Below are 6,781 nucleotides of genomic sequence, written 5' to 3'. Positions count from 1 at the left end.
CGAACCCGCGTCCCCTGCATCGGCAGGCGGACTCTCAACCACTGCGCCACCAGGGAAGACCCACAATAAACTTTTATGATCCCACCCATGATCTGTTAATCAGATTATCATCTTGTTTTCCTGATGGAATCAGCAGAAACAATCTGGGCCTTTGCGGAAATGCTTTAAGGAAATATACCCGTAATAGAAAAAACCTAGAGATGTGTTCTTGGTTATCTCTCAGCCTCTTCTTTAAAAGCTGTTTATTGCAGCAGGTGAGGACAGGAGCTTTGGAGTCCGACAGATCCACTGATCCACTGGCTCTGTCACTCCTGCCCCGAGCCAATCTTCATCTATGAAGCGACCATCTTATCTGCCAGCCGGTCAGATGTTTGTTCTCCTGAGGACTGAAATACTGTGAGTAGAGTGATTTAGCGCAGTGCCCACCTCCCCGTCAGGGCTTGGTAAACAGGCAGTATCACTGTTTTCGTTACTATTAGGAAAAGACTTTTGTTTGGGAAGACAAAAGGGAGGAGGTGTGGGATATCCATCCCACAAGAGGGAGGAGCAGAGGCTTTTCTTTCTATTCTATCCCTGAAGTGCCATCGAGGGAAAATTCCTTTCTCATCTCTACATAAGGCAGTTCTTCTTCACTTGAACCAAGGGGTTTTTGTTTGTTTCTCTCTTTGTTTGTGTTTTCTATATAAAGACCCACTCTTGGAACTGACCATGTTTTCCTCTTCATATTTCATGCTAGAAAATATCTAGGACTATAGGACATGCTTTTTTAAGACTAATCTCACACCTGGCACCCTCTGATTTTCATGCACTTTATTTTCTCTTTGCCTCGTTTTTTTGTTTTTATTTTAAACCTCTTGAGGTAGCTGTATTATTATGTGCAACTGTGTAGCTTCTTTAAATCATTTTTTTGGATAAAGGACATCCTTGATCAAAAATAAATAATGGGTAACCATATATATTTTTCCCCATTTGGGTTCTGGCTTTGAGTAATCCATTATTTATCCCAGAAATCATCAAGTCAGACTCTTGCTCCCAGCCCACCAAATCATCCAGGAGTGTGCTCCAGAATTACTGCAGAGGTCACCTTTAGGCGTGAATGGACAGTGTATTTAAAATGGCCCATTCATTCTGCCCTTGGCACAGCTGCTGTAGTGGTTAATTATTCTGATGCTAATGTATGTGCATATCTTTTTTAATGTGGGTACCAGACTGAAAATTTGGATTGAAACCAGTAATCAACAGATGGCCATCACTCGGGTGTCCTGGGCTGGGTTTTCACCAGTGACTCTCAATAGAAGCCCCAACCTGGCCAAGCAGTAACTCCCTCCATGTCTGTCTCCCCACCCAGAACCGTCTCACTGGGCAAGTCTGTGACTGTTCTCCTTAAAGGAGAAAAAAATGTCCTGTATGCACTGGCACAGGGTCCCAAAGTGGAGATTATAGAAATATTTTCACCATCAATGAACTTAAAATGTCCAATACTTTTATTTCTTAGTGTTAAGTGTTATTTCTAAAGCTATCCTTCTTAAAAGTATCTGTCTCATAGTCATTTGGGAATAGCCATGAAGAAAGAATGGTTGATAATTGCAAAAACAGAGTTGACCTGTGTCAGTAATATTTAAATGATTCGATTTAATTTCACACTTCCCTGTTGAATACATATTCTTTTCAAGTCACTGTGTGTGCCCCAGAATGACCTCTCTGAAAGCATCCACAATCCATGTAGTTGTGATATAGTATATTGTAGAACATAGTGATGAAGAATTTTTTTCCATGTTTCTCTTTACTGTTTTGAGCCATATTTATGCAGTAACAGGAACCAGCTGATTGCAGCTCTCACCCCAAAAGTAGCTCAATCATGCCCAAAATCTCAGATGCCAAGTAACTTGGTTGGGACCATGTGAGTGAGCGAGAGAATAGCCAAGTCAATCTGGATTAAGCGAACAAAAAAAAAAGAGGGGGCAGGGATTTATTGGCCACTGAAACTGAAAACGCAAGACCAAGAAGCTGCTTCAAAATGTTTTAGTCCTGTAGCTCAAACAATGTCATCGGAACCACTTTCCTCGCTCAGGGTTTATAGCTCTGCCCAGATGTGCTGGCTCCAGCCTCAGATAAGATCTGTCTACTTAGCATCCCCAGAAGCTCCAGTCTTGTTTCCTCACAACTGCAAAGGAAAGATCTTGTCTTGCCCAGTTGCTTCCATGAAAATCCTGAGGTTCATTCTGATTGGCTTGGCTGGAGTCACATGATCACTCCTGTATTCCTTTGCTAGGGCTGCAGTAAGAAAGTATGGCAGACTGCGGGGCTTAAACAATAGAAATGTATCCTCTCACAGTTCTGGAGGCCGGAAGTCCAAGATCAAGGTGTCGTTAGCTCCTTGGGAGGATGCTGAGCAAAAACCTCTTCCGTCCTCTCTCCCAGCTTCCGGGAGCCTTGCCTCGTGGATGGCGTTCTCCCCGTGTCTGCTCAGCGTCTTCCCTCTATGGTGTCTCAGTGTCCACATTTCCCCTTTTATAGGACCCCAGTCACATTGGATTAGGGCCCACCCTAAGAACCACATTTTAACCTGATTGCCTATCTCCTAATAAGGTCACCTTCTGAAGTACTGAGGGTTAGGACTTCAGCCTATCTTCTCAGGGGAAACAGTTCAATTCCTAACAGTCCCTAAATCAAACACAATGATGAAGGGACAAAAAGGATTGATGGGCCAGTTCGGGGTCACTTGAGCATCCCGGATCTGGGAATGGCGTCACCTCCATAAACAGTGGTAAGAGTGAGAAATGGCTGATTCTACAGGGAGAATGGCTTGTGGGCAGATAAAAATAATAGTCATTACACTGAGTATCATTAAGTCAAAATAAAGGCCAAAATCCTATGCACATGCCTACATATGAACAGCTAAATAAATTACCAAATAAGTGTATATACAGTGATATTATTCAAATGGAATCATAGCATTCAAATTTCTCTCCAGTACCCCATGGGTTAGGAAAAATATTAATTTTAGCATCATTCTAATAAAGTGAAATCTCATCTGGCTGTTTAGATGCCAGTGTGGAGGAGGATAAATCTAACTGCAAGAAGATAATATCGGGCTTCCCTGGTGGCGCAGTGGTTGAGAGTCTGCCTGCTGATGCAGGGGACACGGGTTCGTGCCCCGGTCCAGGAAGATCCCACATGCCGCGGAGCGGCTGGGCCTGTGAGCCATGGCCGCTGAGCCTGCACGTCCGGAGCGTGTGCTCCGCAACAGGAGAGGCCACAGCAGTGCGAGGCCCATGTACCACAAAACAAACAAACAAACAAACAAAAAGATAATATTGATGCCCCATTCCCATCAGTTTCCACAGAACAAAAGATGCTGCAGTTGCAGCCTAGGGAAGGACATGGTGTCACTCTTGGTTGGTGTCTGACCACAGATGAAAGCAGGAAGGACCAGCTGTAGAGCAGGGATGTGTAAAACATAATAGGCGTCTTCCCCTTCCTCCTCTCGTGTCACAGTAAACACAGTGGATCAGTCAAGACAATTGTTCCCGCGGAGCCTTGGGAAGGCTCAGAGTCAAGGTTACATAGTGTGTGTCTGTGTGACCGACACACTCAGGAGTTGTGCAGTACACACCTCTGTGCCCACACCTGGCAGCCTTGTACAAAACCTCCTCAGGTCAGACTCCAGGCAGCCTGTACCACAATCGGAATTGGCTCAAGAAATCTGAGCCACTTGCCCTCCTGGCCTTAAAGCCTCCACTGGGTTTCTGGGATACCTGTGCTAAGACAATTTACTAATCTGATCTACCCTCTTTGATCTACCATCTTTGTCGATGCTTATTTCTATACATACAAATATGCACAAGCTACATATTCACTATTAAATACTAATGATTTAATATATAGTAAGTTCCGTGGCTTGGTGCACCTCTTGTGTAAATTAGAAGCAGGCTTCTTTATGGTAGGCAATGCTGCCATACCCCCCTAGTTTCTAGAGGCTGAAGAATACATTTTTCTGACAATGGTTCAGGATACAGGCTGGTCTTTTGCCAGCTTTCTTGCTATTAGTTCATTTCTTTAACAGCATCGTGGGGAAAGTCTTTTCAGAATCCAGGCTCTCCAGCCTCAACCCTTTCTGTTAACTAAAAAACCCGGAATAACCCTCCATATGGTGCAGCCATGACGTTTGATAAATACCTTGCTGATTATTTATATGGCTTTATGCTTATTTTGACAAGATGATCACATTAGTCTGTCTTGCAACCAGACTTTTATCATAAGCGTCTTCCCACAGCTCTCTATTGCTGGGTTAAGTGGTCTACTGAATTTCTGCCACGCCAAACTTGGGGGAGATGAGACAAAGGAAAGTACAGTCTAAAACTAAAGCAGACAAAAGCAATCCTGAAGAACAAGAAAAGGCACAAAACTCTACTGAGGTCCTGGTGAATAGATCTGTACCTTCTGTCAGCACGGCTCTTGACTGTAAACTGCCTTAACACCAGGATCGATAAAGGGCAAAGCCTGGAGATGGTAATTATGCTAATTGGTAGTGACTAGAAAACAGGCAGGCAGCAGGATAAGCAGACAGCATCTTGGGAGGAACAGACACATTTGTTAAGAAGGGCAAGATGTGGTGTGGTACCCTCGCTGAAGTTTTTTTCTATAATCAGTTTTCTAAGAAATACCAAATGCGGCACTTCCCTGGTGGCGCAGTGGTTAAGAATCCGCCTGCCAATGCAGGGGACATGGGTTTGATCCCTGGTCCGGGAAGATCCCATGTGCCACAGAGCAACTAAGCCTGTGCGCCACAACTACTGAGCCCACACACTGCAACTACTGAAGTCCACACACCGCAACTCCTGAAGCCCATGCGCCCTGGGGCCTGCGTACAGCAAGTACTGAGCCTGCATGCTGCAACTACTGAAGCCCACGCGCCTAGGGCCTGTGCTCCGCAACGAAGGGTAGCTCCCGCTCACCGCAACTAGAGAAAGCCCGTGCGCAGCAATGAAGACCCAACGCAGCCAAAAACTGAAAAATAAAAAAAATTTTTAAAAGAAGTTTGTTACCACAGTAAAGCAAAGCAAAAAGACTGATGAGATGAACTGCCCCCCCCCACGAAAAAAAAGAAATGTCAGATGCATTTGGTCAACATCATTTGGGTTCTTACCTTGGTAGAAGGTTATAGCAGGCACTTCTGGACAATATCAAAGAAATGAAAGACTCAGCACCTGCCTTCAGAAAGCATACAGCTTAGCTCAGTCTACAACAGCACACTAGCACATGTGTGCACACATGCACACACGCACAGAAAGCCATTTTCACTGTAAAAACATGTCAAGAGCTGAGACCATAAATTCCAAGGTACTATCAAGAGGAGAGGAACCAAAGTCAGATGGGATGAGTCACAGAAAGCCTCTTGTAGGCACCATGTTTGGGATGAGGCTTTGACCAGAGAAAGGATGAAGGCATCTCAAGGCCATAGACTTTGCTCTTGGTAAAGGAAGTTAAGAATCTCTAATCACAGGGCTTCCCTGGTGGCACAGTGGTTGAGAGTCCGCCTGCCGATGCGGGGGACGCGGATTCATGCCCTGGTCCGGGAGGATCCCACATGCCACGGAGCGGCTGGGCCCGTGAGCCATGGCCGCTGAGCCTGCGCGTCCGGAGCCTGTGCTCCACAACGGGAGAGGCCACAACAGTGAGAGGCCTGCGTACCACCAGAAAAAAAAAAGAATCTCTAACCACAAAATCTGCCCAGTTGTCATTATATTATAGTTGTGGAAAACATCTTACTAGATGTGGACGTGTAAAAGCGCTCCATATATGTGTAACGTCTTCATGAATGTAACATGGACACAATCTTGGAACTAGTGACCAAACCAGTTAACCCAAGTGTGTGTAGGTACCAAAAGAATAGACGAACCAGTTGAAATTTTAAATTAATTACCCCGCCGGGCTGCTGTGAGATTCTGAACTTTCTAATAAACTTTGACCAGTAAAATTTTACATGCAATTTTTTGATCATCTGAATTATACTTAAGGCTTAAATATTAATAAAGTCTAAGTAAAACGTAGCCAAATGCATGAATATTTAGAAAGACGGTTCTAAAGACGGTCTGGCTCTGTAAATATCAAATTTACTTCTTTTCATTCCATCTTAAATCGCTGGCTCTAGTTATGAAAGAATCTTTTCCCCCAGAAACTAGACTACAGAATAGTAACAAAAATTTTCTATGATTTTTATTTCAAGAAAGAGATGTAGGGAATCATAAGTACCACATATATCCGAGGAATCATATTTCAGCATTTAAGAAAAATCTGATAATTTTAGTTAAATGGGTCAGATCTGAAGGATAATATTCACCATAGAGCACAAGACTATTTTTTAAAAAAAAGAATATATTTACACACAGCACAGTGAGGTTAAGCACTGTCTATTTTGGAACTGTGAATTCCAGGTGTCGGGTGTTCCATGAAGCTAGACAGTATAGAAAGAGACCTGAACTAAAACTGTGATAATGAATAGGTCATCTCCCCTCCAAAGGCTGGCTGCAGCTTCCACTGAGCACAAGGGGTGGTGTGACAAGGGTAGTGTGACCTGGATCATCTCTGAGAGCTTTAGAGCTCTAAACATTTCCCAGCAGATAACTAGAAACTGGGACAGAGGAAACGTCTGTTTGCAGGGTTGCATAACCACTACCAGCAGGGGGCAGCACTGCTTAGATAATCACTGTATTTTTGCCCTTCCTCATTTAGGAAAACTGTGGGGAGAAAGGGATTTATCCCCTCAGCTCTTAGCAGC

This window comes from Delphinus delphis, chromosome 14 (assembly GCF_949987515.2).
Source record: "Delphinus delphis chromosome 14, mDelDel1.2, whole genome shotgun sequence".
Lineage (NCBI taxonomy): Eukaryota > Metazoa > Chordata > Mammalia > Artiodactyla > Delphinidae > Delphinus > Delphinus delphis.
The sequence above is the reverse complement of the archived record's forward strand: the minus strand, read 5'-3'. Positions refer to the sequence as shown.